The following is a 22,027-nucleotide window of genomic DNA, read 5'->3' as shown; positions in this document are numbered from 1 at the left end:
ATTATAACATAAGTTAGGTTAGGGAGGACCACTAGAGGTACACAAACTTGGTGATGTCATAAGAATTGAGAAATAAGAGTGTGTGCGTCTAAAGTACACTACAAGATAGAGGCCACAACTGTGATCTGACGCGTCACACCTGCCATTCCCTTTCACACAGTCAATGAGTGTGACCAGGGCAGAATCTATGAAAAGGAGCTGCAGAGGCTTTTTAACTCTAAAGATAGGCTAGGCAAATGTTGAAACAAAAACTTAACACTAAAATTAAAATCAGAAACCACGATGTCGTAGTCCACACAGACAAATCCATTTGTTCAGAACTGTTGACCAAACTGAACTCAACATGAGTTTTGCTTGAAACATTCAACTGTATTCCAACATGGGTTTGTGGCAAAAATGTAGGCTGTGATCCATGGACACACTGAAGTGAGAAGGTATTATGTTAAATAGAAGCCTCTCTCTGGAGTGGAAGGTTTGTGACTAAATCCAAGATGGCATAGCAGTCAGACATCTTTGTCCTTCATATTGTCGTGTCCCATGTATATATTTTTCTTCGCATATCGTTTTTATATTTTTTTCTAAACTGCAAAATACTCTGCTGCAACCCACCTCATCCAATGTGGTGTGGATTTGTATTTCTAAAGTATTTTTATTTACCTCGAATCCAGAATCCCCTAACAGAAGACAGCCAGCTCACTAGCTACTAGCCAGCTAACCACTGCTAGCGGTCACCAGCTAACCTTTAGCTCGGAAAGCTCTCACCAGTTTGGACAACGCGACTCAAACCAGAGCATACCAGACCTGTTTTCTCTCCATATCCCCGGATTCCTAACACAAGCTCTGGACATTTTCCCCTGGATCATCGCAGCTAGCTAGCTGCTATCCGAGTGACTACTCCGGCTAACGTTGGTCCCGAAGCAAGCCCAAATTAGCCTGGAGCTAGCCCATGCTAGGCCCTTTCTCCCAGCTAGCTAAAGAGGCCCATCAGCCCCAGGGCTACAATACCTGGACCCTTTCTACTGCTGGTACGGGGCACGGAACCCCGCCGATCCTTCACGGCTAGACTACGACGTAATCTGCTCAAAGGGGTACTCAACTGGCCTCTACATTGCGATATCCCCTGAATGTACATCTGCTAGCCGCGGCCCGCTAGCTGCTAGCCGTGGCCCGCTAGCTGTCTAGAGCATATTGGACTGTTAGCTGTATAGAGCCATCTGCCAATTTCTTGGGCCACTATACCTATTTTGCCAATTGGACCTGGACCCCTCTGCAACTCGGAACCCTACTAATCCATCACGACTGGTCTATCGACGTCACCGCATGCGGAGGCTAAAACAGACTTTCCTCCGTCGAGACGTCCCTCTAAGGCCCTCTGCTAGCTGTCTGAATCGCCGTGTCTCCAGCCAGCCCAACCACTCACTGGACCCCTATTGATCTCCCGGCTACGCATGCCTCTCCCTAATATCAATATGCCTATGTCCATTATACTGTTCTGGTTAGTGATTACTGTCTTATTTCACTGTAGAGCCTCTAGCCCTGCTCAATATGCCTTAGCCCACCCTTTAGTTCCACCTCCCACATATGTGGTGACATCACCTGGTTTAAACGTCTCTAGAGATAATCTCTTATTACTCAATGCCTAGGTTTACGTCCAATGTACTAACATCCTACCATACCTTTGTCTGTACATTATGCCCTGAATCTTTTCTATCGCGCCTAGAAACCGGCTCCTTTTACTCTTTTCTGAACGTAATAGACGACCAGTTCTGATAGCCTTTAGCCGTACCCTTATCCTACTCCTCCTCTGTTAGCACACTCTGCCAACCTGGATGTCCTAGCCGTGTCTGAATCCTGGCTTAGGAAGAACACCAAAAACCCTGAAATTTCCATCCCTAACTATAACATTTTCCGACAAGATAGAACTGCCAAAGGGGGCGGGGTTGCAATCTACTGCAGAGATAGCCTGCAGAGTTATGTCTTACTATCTAGGTCTGTACCCAAACAATTCGAGCTTCTACTTTAAAAAAAACACCTTTCCAGAAACAAGTCTCTCCCCGTTGCCGGTTGCTATAGACCACCCTCTGCCCCCAGCTGTGCCCTGGACACCATATGTGAATTGATTGCCCCCCATCTATCTTCAGAGCTCATGCTGCTAGGTGACCTAAACTGTGAGATGCTTAACACCCCGGCCATCCTACAATCTAAGCTTGATGCCCTCAAGCTCACACAAATTATCAATGAACCCACCAGGTAAAACCCCAAATCCATAAACACGGGCACCCTCATAGATATCATCCTAACCAACTTGCCCTCCAAACACCTCTGCTGTTTTCAACCAAGATCTCAGCGATCACCGCCTTATTGCCTGCATCCGCAATGGGTCTGCGGTCAAACGACCACCCCTCGTCACAGTCAAACGCTCCCTAAAACACTTCAGTGAGCAGGCCTTCCTAATCGACATGGCCCGGGTATCCTGGAAGGATATATGCCCACATCCCGTCAGTAGAGGATGCCTGGTTATTCTTTAAAAGTGCCTTCCTCACCATCTTAAATAAGCATGACCCATTCAAAAAAATGTAGAACCAGGAACAGATATAGCCCTTGGTTCTCTCCAGGCCTGACTGCCCTTGACTAGCACAAAAACATCCTGTGGCGTTCTGCATTAGCATCGAATAGCCCCCGTGATATGCAACTTTCAGGGAAGTTAGGAACAAATATACACAGGCAGTTGGGAAAGCGAAGGCCAGCTTTTTCAAGCAGAAATTTGCTTCCTGCTGCACAAACTCAAAAAAGTTCTGGGACACTAAAGTCTATGGAGAATAAGAGCAACTCCCCCCAGCTGCCCACTGCACTGAGGCTAGGAAACACTGTCACCACTGATAAATCCACTATAATTGAGAATTTCAATAAGCATTTTTCCCCTGCAGCAACTAGCCCAAGCCCCCCCCCCCCCCCCCCCCATTTCTCCTTCACCCAAATCCAGATAGCTGACGTTCTGAAAGAGCGGCAAAATCTGGACCCCTACAAATCAGCCGGGCTAGACAATGTGGACCCTGTCTTTCTAAAATTATCCGCCGAAACTGTTGCAACCCCTATTACTAGCCTGTTCAACCTCTCTTCGTATCATCTGAGATCCCCATAGGATTGGAAAGCTGCCGCGGTCATCCCCCTCTTCAAAGCGGGAGACACACTAGACCCAAACTGCTACAGACCTATATCTATCCTACCCTGCCTTTCTAGGGTCTTCGAAACCCAAGTTAACAAACAGATTACCGACCATTTCGAATCCCACCGTACCCTCTACGCTATGAAATCTGGGTTCAGAGCTGGTCATGGGTGCACCTCAGCCACGCTCAAGATGCTAAACAATATCATAACCGCCATCGTTAAGAGACATTACTGTGCAGCTGTATTCATCGACATGGCTAAGGCTTTCGACTCTGTCAATCACAACATTCTTATCGGCAGACCCAACAGCCTTGGCTTCTCAAATGATTTCCTCGCCTGGTTCACCAACTAATTCTCTGATAGAGTTCAGTGTGTCAAATCGGAGGGCCTGTTGTCCGGACCTCTGGCAGTCTCTATTGGGGGTGCCACAGGGTTCAATTCTCGGGCTGACTCTTTTCTCTACATATATCAATGATGTCGCTCTTGCTGCTGGTGATTCTCTGATCCACCTCTACGCAGACGACACCATTCTGTATACATCTGGCCATTCTTTGGACACTTAACTAACCTCCAGACGATCTTCAATGCCATACAACTCCGCTTCCGTGGCCTCCCAATTGCACTTAAATGCAAGTCAAACTAAATGCATCTTCAACCGATCGCTGCCCGGACCCACCCGCCCGCCCATCCAGCATCACTACTCTGGACGGTTCTGACTTATAATATGTGGAGAACTACAAATACCTAGGTGTCTGGTTAGACAGTAAACTCTCCTTCCAGACTCAAATTAATTAACTTCTTATGGCTGGGGGGCAGTATTGAGTAGCTTGAAACTATTTGAATGATGCCTGTGAGTATTACAGAACTCATATGGCAGGCAAAAACCTGAGAATAAATCCAACCAGATGTTTTTTTCCCAGCTCACCCTTTGATTACTATAGCTGTCAATGGGAATATAAAAGGAATACCTCCCAGATTGCAGATCCTAGGGCTTCCACTAGATCAACAGTCTTTAGAGTTTCAGGCTTGTTTTTTGAAAAATTAGCTAGAATTTGTAGTTTTAGTAAGTGGCTCCCATTTTGGCTGTAGTGTTTGTTGCGTGTTCCAGTGAGTGTGCGTATTTGGTTATATATCCAGTAATGGTCTCCGGTATTCTGTCTTAAATTGTATTGTTTATTTACATACTAGGGTACCTGAGGATTGATTAGGAACGTTGTTTGATATGTTTGGAAGAAGTTTATTGGTAACTTACGGGATTAATTTGTATGCATTTTGAACGAGGGAAACCGGTGGATTACCGAGTCTAGCGCGCCAATGAAACAGACCTTTTTGGGATATGAAGAAGGACTTTATCGAACAAAATGACCATTTGTTATGTAGCTGGGACCCTTGTGATTGCAACCAGATGAAGATCTTCAAAAGTAAGTGATTTATTTTATCGCTATGTGTGTGCGGGGCTTTGTCCTCAGATAATCTCATGGTGTGCTTTCGCTGTTAAGCCATTTTGAAATCTGACAATGCGGCTGGATTAACAAGAAGTTAAGCTTTGAAATTATGTATGACATTTGTATTTTCATGAATGTTTAATATTACGATTTCAGTCATTTGAATTTCACGCTCTGCAATTTCACCGGATGTTGTCGAGGTGAGACGCTAGCTTCCCAATGATCCGTAAGAAGTTAAGCACCAGCTGTCAGAGTAGCTCACAGATCACTGCACCTGTACATAGCCCATCTGTAAATAGCCCATCCAACTACCTCATCCCCATACTGTATTTGTTAATTTTTCTTGCTCCTTTGCACCCCAGTATCTCTACTTGCACATGCATCTTCTGCACATTCTACCATTCCAGCGTTTATTGCTATATTGTAATTACATCGCCACCATGGCCTATTTAATACCTTACCTCCCTTATCCTACCTCATTTGCACATGCTGTATGTAGACTTTTTCTACTGTATTATTGATTGTATGTTTGTTTATTCCATGTGTAACTCTGTGCTGTTGTATGTGTCGAACTGCTTTGCTTTATCTTGGCCAGGTCGCAGTTGCAAATGAGACAAGGACTAGCATACCTGGTTAAATAAAGGTGAAATAAAAATAAATAAAAACGAAGTGAGACAGTGTTCTTCTCTCTGTGACCAAGCCTCCCAGGATCTGAGGTTATCCTTCACAGACAGTCAATTACTGCAACCACAGCTAATGCATCTCTAATAACCTCCCGGGTGGCGCAGTGGTCTAGGGCACTGCATCGCAGTGATAGCTGCGCCACCAGAGTATCTGGGTTCGCGCCCAGGCTCTGTCGCAGCCGTCCGCAACCGGGAGGTCCGTGGGGCGACGCACAATTGGCATAGCGTCGTCCGGGTTAGGGAGGGTTTGGCCGGTAGGCATATCCTTGTCTCAGTATGTAAAATGTAATAAAATGTATGCACTCTACTGTAAGTCGCTCTGGATAAGAGCGTCTGCTAAATTACTAAAATGTAAATGTAAAATAAGGCATGCTTACACACAGTGAACACACACACACCACGGCCCACACGCATGACACCATGGACGAGTAAGCTACCCTATGATTAAACCACTACAGGGTAATTGACGTTTTACATCATGGTTTCACATTGATATTAGGGTTGCCTGTGATCTTGATATTACCTCCTGAAATCTACTGAACACCCTCTGATCTAAACAGTGTTGACGCCCTTGTTAAAATAGAGGCCCCCTTTAAGAAAGCAGAACATTTTAGAAAGTCCACAAGCATGCCAACTCAAAACCACTGTTGTTTAAATATTGTTTTTACTTTGTCTAAGGCTTGGCTCCGGCAAGGTGCCCACTATTACTCCACCAACTCCCAGGAGCTGAGATATTCTGCCTGTTTATTTTCCATTACCTGCTCACACATTCCACTGGCAAGGGAGGGGAGAGGGGGAGTGGCAAGGTGCTGATAAGAGCTGGGGCCAGGCTGTGCTCCAGCACAGCAATCCTCCTGTGAGAAACCATCTACCCTGAGACAGACAGATCCTCCCTACCAGAGCATGATCTGAAATAAGGCTCGTCAGGACAACAGGATCTGCTAGTACTCTATGTCAGGAAAGCATCTCTCCCGCAGTCAATAGACTGACCTTGAAGATGGGAGGATGTGGGGCAAGTGATGCGTTTCATTATGACGCACAATGGATCGTCATCAGGAATATACTGGGTATAGGCCTAGCAGTTCAGTGGTTTGAACTGACCACACCACATAGGCTAATCTGGAAGCACATTAGGAGTTTAAGCTAAGCAAAGAGATGTATTCCATCCACCAACACTAAGCATGTGCATTTAACATTGAACCTTCTCTATTTTTAGGATTTTGATATTGAACAATACTTATTGTGAGTACAAATTGTGAGTTTTGGCAGGGCACTGAATGCTAACGCTGCCACCGGGAGGCACCTCGCCTCATCTGGACCTGAAAGGCTTGTCACAACTTTGTCTGAGAACAGGACAACAATATCAATGCAATAAATTGAATACAATTAGTTTGTTGCTAATTATACTATTTACATTTTAGAGTATTTTTTCTGACTGATAAGTTGATCTGTGGAATGAAATTTGATGACAGTCAGCCAAATAAAATTTGATTTGACAACAAGGTAGCTAGCTATCTATAGCTAGAGGACTCATGATATATCTCAAGGAGTGAGTACAATTTTTGGCTTTATCTTTTGTTGTTTAGTATTTTTGCTAGCTAGGGTCATCTACTATTAGAGCCACCTGTCTTCCCAGTAGCCTACTTGGTAGGTGAACTGCTGACTGCTCATAACTTGCAGATGATTGTTGACACGTCCAGGATTAAGGGGCAGGGCAATTTGTGACTTGTTTTGTTAAATCAGTGGCTGTATTGGAGGTGGAGTCATTTCTTCTCTCCTAGACAATCAGCAATTAGTACAGGGAGGTGTGCTCTTAACCTCTGCTAGGCAATTAGTGTTAGTACTTCAGCCTCCCCTGGTTCATCAGCGGCAGCTGTAAGCGGCGGTCATGCCAGTCTCGTTGAAGAAAGTAAGAACGTCGCCGAAACTAAGACAGTTCTGCCAAGTTGTTCTGTGGAGTTCTTCATGGAAGACTCCACATCATTCTCTCACTTGAGTATCTTCCCTAGTTTTTTTCTGATCTCATTTTGCAGCTTTGGCAACTATGCGTGTTTTTTTTCTATACCCGTTCGCTCTTCTCCCTGTAGGCGTTACAGACGCTCCCCACCCCTTGGCTGCAATCCTAATTTAGTGTACCCTGCACAACCTATGTGGAATTCTGAGTCTGTCAGCGTTTGGAACTGCTGATCTGCAGTCAAGAAAGCAGAGTTCATCTCAGCATATGCTGATCTTCAGTCCCTTGAATTGTTGACCCTAACGGAGACATGGATTACCACAGAACACTGCTCCTCCAGCTGCTCTCTCTTCATCTAAGTTGTCTCTCATAGTCCACGAGCATTTGGTCATTGCAGTGGTGGCACCAGGCTTTTTTCTTTTCTCCCTCTCTCACCTGTCCATCTCCTCATTTGAGTTCATGTGGTCACTGTCACTTGTTCACTCAAGCTGAATAATGTTGTCATCTATCGCCTACCAGGTGCCCTTGGAGAGTTCCTCAATGAGCTTGGCAAGCTAATTCCCCGACGATGGCTCACCGCTCTTCGTACTTGGACTTCAACGTCTGCCTTCAAATAATTTATTTCCAACGCTCTTTCCCCTCCTTGCCTTGTTAGCTCACCCTTCCAATCCCTTCCAACTCACACCGCAGGCAATTAGCTTGACTCATCTTTACTAGAGGCTGTTTGCATACTAATCTCACTGCAGCTCCCCCTCCCAGGTCTCTGATCCCTACTTTGTTTTCTTGGTCTCCCTTTCCTTCAACCCTGGCCACTCAGCCCCTACCCAGATGGTCATGCGCTGTCACAATCTTTGCTCCCTCTCCTCTTTTATCGTATCATCTTTCCCTTCTGTTAAATCCTACTCCCTCCAGTCTCCCTATTCTGCCTCTCTAACCCTACTCTCCTCCCTTTCCGCATCCTATGACTCGCACTGTCCACTTTCAGGGCTGCGGTTAGCTGAGCAAAAATGTAAAACTAAACCTCCGGAGGACCCGTCATTCTTTCACTCCCTCCGCTCTACCTTCTCGTCCACTGTATCTGGTCCTAAAGCCACTTTGTCATTATAAATTCAAGTTTCTGCCTCTAACCCTAGGAAACTACGTTCCACCTTTGCCTCCACCCCTTCCCTCTTTGCGGACGACTTTGTCAACCACTTTGAAAAGAAGGTTGACGACATCCGCTCCTGATTCACTCAGCCTATTGAGTCCACTGGTCCCACAGAACTACCCTACGCCTTGACTTCTTTCTTCCCTCTCCAGACTAAATCTTGCGACAAAGTGAGGTCTGGCCACTCAACAACCTGCCCGCTCGACCCCATCCCATCCTCCCTTCCCCAGACAATCTCTGGAGACTTTATCCCATTCCTCATCAACTACTCCCTGACCACTGACTCCGTCCCATCGGACTTCAAACTGGCTAGAGTTGCTCTCCTCCTCAAGAAACAAACACTCAACTCATCTGATGTCAAACTACAGACCTGTATCCCGTTTCTTTCAAAAACATTTGAGCATGCCATCAGCTCTCTCGTTATCTCAGAACGTTCTTGCCACTTATGGTCTCTTGGCCCTCCCACCCCTATGGAAGGGCAGCACCCGGTCAGGCCAGTCCACTCTTCTTTGTCCTGGCACCCCAAATTGTGGAACCAGCTTCCCCCTGAAGCAATGACAGCAGAGTTCCTGCCCATATTACAAAAACACCAGAAACCCCACCTCTTCAAAGAGTATCTTAAACAATCCCCCTCACCTCTACCTTGTTGTTTTCTTTGATTCAAGAAACCACTACAAAATAAAATGCATTATTAACTCCATACCATTATTACAGAGAATCAAACAAATTATGCTACCCTCTGCTTATTGGCTACGTAGAATTGTATAAGCTGTCTCAAAATACAACACTGCCCCTTTCAGACAACAAAGAGCACTTTACCTGACTCGCTTTTCAAAGATGTCTAGAAATGTACACGTTTTGTGCTCTTGTAGGAAGCAATCACTCCACCATTGCTGACTACAATTTATAATAATGATAATGATATCTCACTAACTAGCAAAGGATATGAACAAAATGTGCACACGTGGCTACATGCAGCTCTCGCTTTGATCTCAAAACAAGCACATCTATTCACGACCGCTCATGCTGTAAACACTGTCCAGTTCAAAGTAAATGGCACAGGTCCATATACGGCAATGGGTCTATTTGCATAGACCTACTGCAGCTCTGATTGTTTATACCGCACCGGTCTGTGTAGAGTACGGGCTGAGTAGTACATGTCAATGCAATAGAATCCTTCTCCGATGCATTTTGCCTACAACAAAATCTCTTGGATAGGTCATTATGTTTTGGTATGTTGCATTGACAGTGGCTAATATTGTGTTGCTTTCATCACAACTGCCACAGTAAAGGGAAACGTTGATAGTCTTAACAGGGAAAACTCTAGAACAATGGCCACCAACCTTTCCTGAGTCAAGTAGGCTTATTCATATGCATAAGCTCTGTGGGTGTTTTGAATTAATCACCACCTTAGAAAGCACTGTCCATTTCGTTGTGTTGGGCTTTGAAACAACATCCACAATGACCATTTTTCCCACTCAGTTTCAACCTGTTGAACATTTTTCAAATTGATCAATCGCAGTGAGGGGAGTTTTAAAAGCGCAATACTGTTTTGATGTGATTTGACTGCATTTGCATTGATGTCAGAGTGGTAAGAGGAAAAATAGAAAACATAGTACCATCAGCGACCTGATGGTCATTAGCGGGTCTACCAACCCATGTACAACTATTTGTTGAAATGTGCTTAGTCTAGAATGTTTAAAAAAAAATCTTGAAGACAACGTTAATGTGCTTTGACTATAGTGTTCCATGTGCATTTGTGGGGCACAACAAAATAGAAACCAAACAAAGGAGCAGGCCGTTTACTCTGGGCACCTCTGTGCACCTTTCATCCAAGCTACTCAATACTGCCCCTGCAGCCATAAGAAGTTAAGCTGTTCTTGCCATAATTTGGACATGGTCTTTTACCAAATAGGGCTATCTTCTGTATACCACCCCTACCTTGCAGAAAACAATTGATTGGCTCAAACACAATAAGGAAAGAAATTCCACAAATTAACTTAAGGCACACCTGTTAATTGAAATGCATTCCAGGTGACAACCTCATGAAGCTGGTTGAGAGAATTCCAAGAGTGTGCAAAGTTATCAATGCAAAGGGCGGCGACTTTGAATAATCTCAAATATATTTTGATTTGTTTAACACTTTTTTGGTTACTACATGATTCCATGTAAAAATAAAAACCCTTGAATGAGTAGGTATCCAAACTTTTGACTGGTACTGTGTATATATATATATTTTAATTAAAAATGAAAAGTTTTAATGTCTTGAGTCATTAGGTATTCAACCCCCTCATGGCAAGCCTAATGCTCAGGAGTCACATAAATTGCACAGACTCACTATTATTAAGTTGCTTAAACATTATTATTGCACACAGAGTTAAGCACATTTTTACTTATTTAGCCTTGCCATAAAAAGGGGTTGAATACATATTGATTCAAAACATTTCAGCTTTTCATTTGTTACGAATTTGTAAACGTTTCTAAAAACATAATTCTACTTTCACATTATGGGGTATTGTGTGTAGGCCAGTGCCACAAAATTAAGGCTGTAATAACAAAAATGTCAAGGGGTGTGAAAACCTTCTGAAAGCGCAGTAAGTGCATTGACGATATCATCCCCACAGTGACTGTACGTACATACCCCAACCAGAAATGGAATACCAGGACATGTACTCAGAGCATGCGCTGACCAGCTGGCAAGGGTCTTCACTGACATTTTCAACCTATCCCTGACCCGGTCTGTAATACCAACTTGTTTCAAGTAGACCACCATAGTCCCCGTGCCCAAGAACGGCAAAGGTAACGCCCAAGGCACTCACATCTATAGCCATGAAATGCTTTGAAAGGCTGGTCATGGCTCACAACACCATCATCCCAGACAACCTGGACGCACACCAATTCACATACCATAGGGCTGTGTGGTAAACCGTGTTTTACAATATACCGGTATTGATGCACGGACCGGTTTGGGTTTTTACTTTACATTCTATAATGGTATTAGAATGATTGGTTTGTTAAATGTGATACGCTGTGTGTAACTTCCATTTTTATAGTTTACTTTGCTACTCGAGTCATCTCTCTCCATGCCGCTTTACTCACAGACCTAACCATGCCCCATCACTCAAGGAGCGCATTTGTTGTTCCTCCATGGTCAATGCAACCCATGCAACAATGTTGATGACAACGATGCTGTTTTCACTTTGGTTCTTAATATAAACCCACTAGTGTTCTATAATTACACTCTTAGTTTGTTTCTTACATCTGCAAACAGCTACTTTGTCTTTTCTTAGCAAGATGGGCCTAAATACTTGTTAGCCGAAAATGCTAATCGCTAGTTATTACATTTATTAGCTAAATAGCTGAGTCAGAGCAAACGTGATTAGCTATACAGCCTGATAATACCAGTGATGGTGTAGACCTAAATCAGCATGTTGTTTGAGCAACAGTATCTTCTACATCAAAAGAGGAATATGCAAAGCATGAATATGTTAGCTACGTGAAGTAGCTAAGAGAAAACATGTAGCCAAAGTTTATAGGGTCCTCTATGAAACACTTATCAACAGTTTGTTCCCTACCCCATCAATAACTCTTCCCTGGCATTTTTATTCATTGTCATGTCAAACCCTGTACTCAAAACTCCCCACAATTATATTCCAACTATAGAATTATCACTCTCGTTCCATGATTCCAACAGTTCACCCAAGTGTTTTGCTCTAAATTGCAAGTCAAATCAAAACATTTGGTTAAAAATAAGGCCTGGAATGTTTTCCCATACTGTGCAGCCCTATTTGCCAGTGTGGAAATGAACTCAAATGGGTGCAGGAAATGCAGAAATTGATGAAAACGCTGAAACGTATTTTTGGTTGAATTGAACAGTATAAAACAAATCAGAATGGAGAAACACCCATTGAAATCCCGTAGAATGTATGTTGTCGTCAACCTAGGGTCACACACTACTACATTTAGAACTTGTATTATTCAAAGTCATAACGTCCATTTTTTTACATTTTTTATTTTTTAAATACGGTGATATTTTGGCCATATCACCCTAACTAGCATACCACCTCAACAGATCCACATGACGCAATTACTATTGCACTCCACTGCTCTCACCCACCGGGACAAAAGGAACACCTATGTCAGAATGATGTTCATTGACTACAGCTCAGCAGTCAACACCATAATAACCTCCAAGCTCAGGACCCTGGGACTGAACACCTCCAGCTGCAACTGGATCCTAGTCTTCCTGACAGGCCGCCCTCAGGCAGTGAGGGTTGGCAACAACACATCTGTAGACACGGGAGTCCCTCAGGGGTGTGTGCTTAGTCGCCTCCTGTACTCCATGTTCACCCACAACTGCACACCCACGCATGACTCAAACCCCATCATCAAGTTTGCTGACGACAAGATGTTGATAGGACTGATCACCGACGATGAGGCAGCCTATAGGTAGGTCATCAGAGACCTGGCAGTGTGGTGCCAGGACAACAACCTCTCCCTCAATGTCAGCAAGACAAAGGAGCTGATTGTGGACTACAGGAACGGAGGGTTGAGCACGCCCCGATCCACATCGACGGGGCTGTAGTGGAGCGAGCCGAGAGCTTCAAGTTCCTTGGTGTTCACATCACTAAGAAATGAACATGGTCCACACACATCCACTCCTGCACAGAGCGAAGGTGGGCTAATCTAATCTATCGGGATAACTGCTAGCTTCTTCTGTCAACAAGCCAGAAGTCACAGTTACTTCTGGAATTCACATATTTTCGGGAGCTTCCCGAAATAGGACCAAAGATTTTTATAACCAAACCAAGACAGACCACAGCCAGTCGTTTCAAAAAGGGGGAAAAATTGTCATAGCGGACAGAACAAGCAATGTGGTGGGCAGAGATGAGCACGAGCTAGAGAGATCCTATTGGCATGTTCTATCATTCATTTGCATATTTCTGTTAGTGAACGCCAACTCTGTTAAGTACACGTGTGCGATACCTCAATATGCGTTCGCACTCCTAAACAAAGACATTTTACTTTAGCAAAGGGTAAAGTCTATAAAAGTTTGTCCACTCTGTTCGTAACAGATTGTAGTTTTGGGAACAGAAAACTGTAATGAGATCAAATGTTTCATCGATGAGAAAATGTGCAGAGTGTCGGCCAAAATCCATTATGTTCCATCTTCTCCCACTGCCGGCCACTGGGCTACCTCTCACTACCATATTTGGTAGCGAGTGGAAACACCAAGCGGATGCTTCACATTTATACAGCTGGTGAAATATCTGTCTCATGAAGGAACACCCCCCCCCGACTAGCGTTGTCCCTCTCAAACATTACCTTGGTTTCCTCACCTATCAACAAGGAGAGAAGATCCCGCCGCTTCCTTTAGATCACACCATGCTTTAGAGCAGGGATCATCAACTAGATTCAGCTACAAGATCATTGTTTTGTAGACTGCAGATTGACCGCAAGAAGCTCAAACAGATATAATATTTGACTAAAACATAAAACAGATTTCCAAAATTAAAATCATTTGGAGCCGGTGATTGCTGGTGTTTTTACAGTCATGTCCAACAGTTGGGCACACCTGCTTTAGAGTCCACGAGTGACGATTCAGGGGCAAATGTCCGACACAAAACTAGAGGCACAAATTGGGAAACTCACCAGCTCGCCTTAGTGTTGTTTAAAAACGAGGAGGTGAAATACATTGGGTTCAACATTCTCTGTGAACATATGGTAGTAATTTGCTCGAGTAGACTCCCTGACTCTGAAAGTCTGCCGGTGGAGTGCGTAAGCTCAGACAGTCTTTTCGCTCTCTCAAACAAAAACAAAATAGAGAACATATGTGCAACCGATCAGTTTATTATCTAATATTTTATACATTTTTTAATTGGACTAAGACTAGGCGTCTTAATGTCAACAATACTTATTTTTTTAAGACCCCAAAAAATAAATACATAAGAAATACTCCAAAAATTCCATTCTAGATTTCTCTTATGGCGGGTGTCACTCCACCTACAGCAAATTTACAGATGTCTAGCCTAAACCTCCAGGAGCATGTGCAATCAGGTCCTTTCCTTCTCTTACTCCTCCAGTTATTAATCACATCAGCAGACAGCTCCAATAACAGAATCTGTGCCTGCAATTATGATCCAGGAAACCACCCGATTGGCCAGCTCTGCTGGGAGAGGTCAGGGGTTAATCTCCTTAGAGGGGTATAATCAGGTTTTGGGGTAATCACCGGTGCCCCCCAGAGAGAAATTAACATTTCGTTGTTAGGTAAGATAAAAAGGCTGAGATGGAATCCAAATAGAGATCCATTGACCAACCAAGCATGTGACCACAACACATCTTGCACAAATTACACACTGTATATGGGGCTGAACATGCATCATCACAAGCATAATCCAGAGCAAGAGTCATCCCTCTGATTCACTGTAACAGCCATAGAGAGTAGTCTTACCTCACTGAGGGATCCATGGTGCAGGGGCATGTTGAGGATGCTTGTAGAGACCAGTGTTGGTGCTGGGGGTCATACAGATCCATAGGGATAAAGAACATAGACGCTGGAGATAGAAATCCAGCATGGCACCATGGAGACCTGAGCAGGAGAGGGTAAAAAACTCAAATTAGTCACACACCAAGAAAATGGGACTTACTGCACTTCAAAGTGTGCCAATGTCAATGGCAGATGGGAACCACAAAACATGTCAGGTCGGGAAGGCTATTGATTGCACATCACGAGGCTTGGGATGCCTGGTTGAAAATAAAAACAAACATTTATTTTTTGTTTCTGCCCTGAGATTGTGCGCAAAAAACCCTATGGGTTAAGGAGGCTGGGGGGGGGGGGGTTGAGGTATCAGCGGCGAGCGGTGCAGAGGTATCATTGCACAGCGCTGCAGACATCCTGTCACCGGGCCAGGAGCCCAGGGACCCAGCCGCAGTACACTACGACCTCCACTGAAGGAAAGACATTACACATCACTGCAGCCCATAACTTAGTTCTCACAACTTTAGAAGTCATTAGCAGTGCCAGATCGGTGCGCGCGTGGAATTACCGCCACTTCAGCATCACCGCCAGAAGGACGCTGCCAGAGAGAGACCGAGGCAAATTCCAACAGGAATATAAGAGATAGGCCTACAGCACAAAGGTAGAGGACTATAGGGTCTGTAAAATAAAATGTGGGTGACTCATACTTTGACTCACTTGTGTGATTATTCAAGTCAATAACCTCGAGACCCACAGTAACGCTGGCACGTTTTGGACTTATAACCCCTTTTAAAACAGTGTGCGTTTGAGCTACAGGGTTGTTGCAGTGGATTTGTCCATCTGTTCCATTAGTCTATGATTACTGGGAGTTAGTGGCGTTTGTGAGACAAGGGCGTATCGCGAAGACCGTTCTTCTCACACAAAAAAAACATCTAAAGTCTGAACGGTTGGAGTTAAACTATTATGACACCATCTATGAAAAGCAGAGACGCTCACGAACACGTAACCGGTTTCGCTCTAAGACGCTAACAAGCCACACAAGAGTCGTTAGAAAGTAAAAGAGGTCCTTCTCCATAGAAGATCAGAGGAAATCCCAGGACAGTGTCTATAATACTGTAATAAGCTCACAATTGCTGTCACAAACTCCAGTTGTCACTCACAATTTATGTACTTACAGCATTCTTATGAATACATTTATCAGGTTTTCGCTTGGCAGACATTTTTTGGGGGGGGGAAAGGGATTACATATAACATATTTAAGATTAGCCTTTCAAACACAGATTTAGGCCTGGCCTACATGAACCTGAAAACATACTGAGGGGCAAAGTGTCGGTCAATAGCTGGTATGATACCAGGGAATCCTCATCCAGCAAAGACATCCCAACAGCACATTGGGACACACACAAACATCTGATTTTAGACCGGGGAGGTGTTATTCCAGGGGGTGGGGGGGGGGCAAGGGTGTCCCCATAAAGCCTCCAGTGAGTGGGCCACTGCAGGCCAGAGAAGCCCCCTGCTGTGGCTGTGAGATAAGTGGAGCAGCATGGTCTGGATATGGCCTAGCAGCCAAGAACAGCTCTCAGCACCAACACAGGGGCTATTCTTCCACCAGGGAGAGTTCCTTGAGACTCAAAGGGCCTTTATTTAGCCAGGGAAATCAAAGTGAGTATACATTCAAAACAGACAGCACGCGGCAAACTCTTGCAGGGGAAATAAATGCACTATATCAAATAGAAATCTTCAATTCCTGCGAACAAGAAACTCTATTCTGTTAGCTTAAAGGCATTTGAGGACACCAGAGCAAAGTCTAAAACACCCTCGTAAAAGGAAATAACTGCAGTAGGCATTCCATGCACTAACTACTTTTAGGCCAAATTACAAGAAACCTGCCATTTGAAAGTGCTAGAGTGGTTAGTATGAGCAAATGGAATACAAATTGAAGAAGAAAAAAATCCATGGACACAGTAAGCACATTGAGGAGAGTGAAAGGCAGCAGAGGGAGATCAGCTGTGCTCTTCTGTTTACAACACTGTCTCTGCCTCTAGACTCAAATGTCTCCTCAACATGCCAGGGTCACTTAAGGGTGCAGCCGATAATTGGCAACTAACCGCGCTGGCTATTTATAAAGTCCTGAGAGAATGCAGGAATATATTCTGAGGTTGGGAGGTCTGTCACAGTGCAGGGGCATGGCTCCAGGGAAAGTTATTTTGAGTAAAAGCAACAATGCAGAGAGAAATGCAGGAAGCATTAAAATAGAGAATGAAAGTACTAGCTAGACATCTTGTAGTTCTACTCCTCAAGTTTAAGTGCTATCATTAAGTTGGAGAGTTAGCCTCACATCTGTTGTGAAGTGGGAAAAGCTTCAAGCGCCTTGTCACGTCATATGCAAATTCCTCACAGCACTAGGTGTCAGGTGTTAAACTTCACTGTCTGACAGGATAGTTATGTAAGGAAGGACAAAGACGGTGGTTACACAACGGAAAAGAACTGTCAGCCAGGAAGGGGAACACTGCTGCCCAAAAGTGCGAGGAATCCCGCGGCACAGAAAAAACTAAAGTCAACAAACAAAAAACGAAAAGAAACATTATTGGGCTGGTGTGTGAGTTTGTGTGCGTGTGTGTGACAGAGGCTGGAAAAAGGAAGTCGAAGTGAAGCATTTGGAGATTCCATCGCTGAAGTTAATTCCGTCGGCTTTAGCAAAACCAACAGAGTGGCACGAGAGCAGAGGCAAATGTGTCGAAGCTCAGAGGAGCGACTAATGCCATCAAAGTGAACGATCAGCCATAGCTAATTGAAATTAAAGACCATACAGGGGGAGGGAGAGTGGCTCCGGTCCGTTCACAGGGTCCTCTCTGTGTGGGGATGTGTATGGGCCTACGCCAGCTTTTCCCCCCTCCTCTCTCAGCAACTAACCTTAAATCAAGTCCAACTGCTTCCTTAGAGGATTAATAAGCCTCCTGTTAACTAGCTACTTTAACCAAAGTCCTAACCTACATCTAGCTCAGTGTTTTCAACAAGCATACATTCACTTATTTTTCTTATATTTTTAGACCGCAAGCCTAAAGGGATATAATATTTGACCAATGTCAAACCTTGATTACACTTGGGAACATTGTCCTGCGTAGGGTGCCGTCTTTCGGCTGGGACGTTAAAACTAGTGTCCCGACTGTCTGTGGTCATTCGAAATCCTATGGCGCTTATTGTAAGAGTAGGGGTGTTCAACCCGGTGTCATGGCTAAATTCCTAACCTGGCCACCTAAGTATCCCCCTCAATCCTAATTGGAATATATCACTCCTCACCTCTCCAACTGATAGTTTATGTGTGGTGAGAGTTCTGGCACAAAAATGGTTGCCGTGCATCACTGAGGTGGGTGCTACACATTGATAGTGGATGATGTGAGTTTCCCCTCTTTTTTGCTAAGAAAACTTGGGGACCGCAGGCCACTAGTTGGGGAACCCTGAAGAGCTGAGTGAAATATGTATTTTTAGAAGCACTGCTCACAGGCATAACAGATGGTCTAATTTACTTGAAATAAAGTCTTGGTGTTTGTCTTTGTGTTTCTTGGCTATTTACATTGTTTTGTTCACAATCTAAGTTATATTTCAATATTTCAGTTTTAATTGCAAGTGAAGAGAAGACAACAGACTACTTACGAGTCAGACTCAATCTCAAAGGCAAAAAGGTGACTGGAGTCACATTACAGGGTAACCTTAGAGGCAGGTGAACATGTGTCTCAACTTTGATATTTTGGTTAAGACTCAGGTCACAAAAAATGAAATCAAAACAATATACCACATTAATTCTTACTAGTAATACATTTATTGTTTTAGAAACATTAGGAAGTATGCTCATCGTTTTTTTGCTTGTGTTTGGTTGGTGTAATTTTTGTGGAAAAATATATTTGCTCTGGTAAAAAAAACTGTCTGATAAAAAAAAAAAACTTATGTTAGGTCCTGCTCCTTTCTCTGTTTTTATCCAATTTCATGTGTCATATTTTAAGACAGACATTCTGGTTGGAGATGGGTCTTGTGGGTTGATGAGTCTTCCCACTGCATATACCATCCATTATTGCTCAGGGGAAGAAAACAGAATTTATGCAAAAAGAATACCCCTGCACTTATTGACATTCAATTATTCTCACAGTTGTGAGCATACCAGTTGACATTTGGACTAGGCTACCAGCTGGTCTTAAATCAGTGATCAAGTTGTATTAACATTAGGCCAAACAGACCTTGATGAAGAGCATGGAAAATATTTGGGGATGGCACACAGTGGACAGAGTATACACTCACAGGTCAAACTGAGAAACAATGACAGACGGCTGAAATTTGAAAATTAAGCTATGAAAATGCAGGCCTACAAGTGAACTTACTCAGCAATGTTTTCATGTGTTAATCCATTTTAAACACTTGCCAGCCTAAATCCCATAAACAAGGGCCTACTAGATTTGTACTGCAGTGGTTCCTGACATAGCAATTAAAAGACTTGTGTGCATTTAACCTCTTAAAAGAGGTAGTACAGCAAAGAAACAATAATCAGTACTACTTGTCAACAATTTTGGGGCGGCAGGTAGCCTAGTGGTTAGAGCTTTGGGCCAGTAACCGAAAGGTTGCTGGATCGAATCCCCGAGCTGACAAGGTAAAAATCTGTCGTTCTGCCCCTGAACAAGACAGTTAACCCACTGTTCCCCGGTAGGCCGTCATTGTAAATAAGAATTTGTTCTTAACTGACTTGCCTAGTTAAATAAAGGTTAAATAAAAATAAGAACTGACCATAACTATATCCTCCTGATTTCTGCATACAAGCAAAAACCCCGAACAGAAAGTACCAGTGACGCACACGCTCAATATGGAAGTGGTGTGATGAAGCGGATGCTAAGCTACAGGACTGTTTCGCTAGCGCATACTGGAATATGTTCCTGGACTCATCCCATGGCATTGAAGAGTTTACATCAGTCACCAGCTTTACTAATATGTGCATTGATGACGTTGTCCCCAGAGTGACCATATGTACATATTCCAAACAGAAGCCAAGGATTACATGAAACATCCGTAAGCAACAAATTCTAGAGCTGCCGCTTTTTTTCTCCTCACACTAATCAGACGTTTATATGAAATTCCCCTACGCCCTTTGACAAATCACCAAACAGGCAAAGCTTCAATACAGGACTAAGATCGAATCCTACTACACCGGCTCAGACCTCGTCGGATGTGGCAGGGCTTGCAAACTAACAATGATTACAAAAGGGAAACCCAGCAGAGAGCTGCCCAGTGATGCAAGCCTACCAGACGAGCCAAATGCCTTCTATGCTAGCTTCGAGGCATGCAACACTGAACTATGCATGAGAGAACCAGCTGTTCCAGGACGACTGTGTGATCACGCTCACCGTAGCCGATGTGAATGTCAACCTGTTTAAAAGGTCTTACTCACAAGGCCGCAGGATGCGTACTCAGAGCATGCGCTGACCAGCTGGCAAGTGTCTTCACTGACATTGGGCATAGTCCATATGCCCCAAAACGCCAAGGTAACCTGTCTAAATGTCTATACCCACATAGCACCGTAGCCATGAAATGCTTTGAAAGGCTGGTGATGGCTCACAGCACCATCATCCCAGACACCATGGACCCATTCCAATTCGCATACCGCCCCCAACAGCTCCACAGATGACGCAATCTCTACTGCACTCAACACTGCCCTTTCTCACCTGGACAAAAAGAACACCTACGTGAGAATGCTGTATTTAACCAGCGAGTAATGTGCAAACAACGTTCAAATCTTGACACAGGGCTCTACAGTTTGCTGTGCGACCTGAAATTTCGATTTAGGAGTACTAGTGATCCTATCAAAATGTAGGATTCTAATTTTATTATCTCAAATATTTTTCATTGTGCTCCTACATTTTTCAATTTGGGCGCACATGTAGTCCTTGTAAAGAAAGGTCAGCATAGAGCCCTGCAACATTGCATCATACCACAGGCTTTAGGCATATTACTGAGGTATATCAACTGTTTTTTATAAAAGACAAAACAAGACACTAAAAATCTGCTTCTTAACCCATCCTCGGTTTACTGAATCCCCCAGTATTTGAATTCTCCAGGAATGCCATCCTGTTGGCTGCCTTCCACATATTATTTCAGAAGCTGATCGGCCTCCATCACACAACGCATGTTTTTATAAAATCACAAGGCCCCAAATAATCACATTTTCTTGGTTCACAAACAAGAAGGGATTTCCCAAAATAAAACTAAGTGAACAAACTGACCTTTTCCACTTTCTCAATTAAAAGACAAAAACCTTTAAATTACCATCAGAACAATCTGTCCCTTCCCCTATTCACATTAGCTCTTCTAAAATATTCACTCAGATGGCTCTGTGTATTTAAAAGAAAGATCAATACCATTAAAAAGGACAACTGCAGCCTGCATGGTAAACATCATCAAGGACAGTCATCCAGCAACCGTGTAGAACAGGGGTGTCGTGTCAAACATACAGCAAGCAGGTGGTTTCAGTCTGAAATAGGCAGGTCAACGAAAGGCTGTTTGAATCAAAATGAATGAAAAACATTTGCACATCTAGGTGGTCAAAGAAAATCCCTCTTCAACAAGCGCATTGAAGATGTAAACATTTGAAGATTGGCCACCCGCACACTGTATACTGGAAAACAAATAGGCTATTCCTTTACAGGCAACATGTTCATTGTTATACTATCTTTATGTTGCAAGTAAGTGTACAGAATGAAAATGGATAAAATGTCAAGAGTATGAAATGCCCAGCATTAAGCAGCATTTCCAAAAGCCAGCGGGAATTTGTGCAGGTTTATACAGCCTGTGGTAGCAGAGGACCCCTAAACCTCCACAGCTGTCTGAAACAGTTCTCTGTGTACAGTCTAACGGTGATAGGTTAGAGTTATAGTCTTTATCTGCTCTTCTAAGTTGGAGTCTGAGGTGGATCTGAGCGGTAGATCTCAGCTTGCATTTTGACTCAGTTATCTTGACTCAAAAGGTTGGTGACCACTGCTCTATCCTGATTGCCTAGTCACTTTCACCCCTACCTGCATGTACATATTACCTCAATTACCTCGTGCCACTGTTACATTTTTTTAATGTTCCTACTTTTTAACTCTGCATTGTTGGGAAAGGGCTAGTAAGTTT

General features: G+C 43.7%; 1 protein-coding gene across 2 annotated transcripts in view; it reads right to left on the bottom strand.

The window, feature by feature from the left end:
• Positions 1-22,027, bottom strand: part of LOC129851966 (bone morphogenetic protein receptor type-1A-like) — a 53,348-nt gene that overhangs the window by 28,425 nt on the left and 2,896 nt on the right. For both annotated transcript variants that reach the window (XM_055918236.1, XM_055918237.1), the window contains exon 2: positions 14,849-14,986. The gene's annotated coding sequence lies outside the window, so the exon portion shown is untranslated. The remainder of the gene's footprint in view (positions 1-14,848; positions 14,987-22,027) is intronic.

This window comes from Salvelinus fontinalis, chromosome 1 (assembly GCF_029448725.1).
Source record: "Salvelinus fontinalis isolate EN_2023a chromosome 1, ASM2944872v1, whole genome shotgun sequence".
In the NCBI taxonomy this organism is placed as follows: Eukaryota; Metazoa; Chordata; class Actinopteri; order Salmoniformes; family Salmonidae; genus Salvelinus; species Salvelinus fontinalis.
Note: the sequence above shows the minus strand (reverse complement) of the source record. Positions and strands in the feature narration are given on the sequence as shown.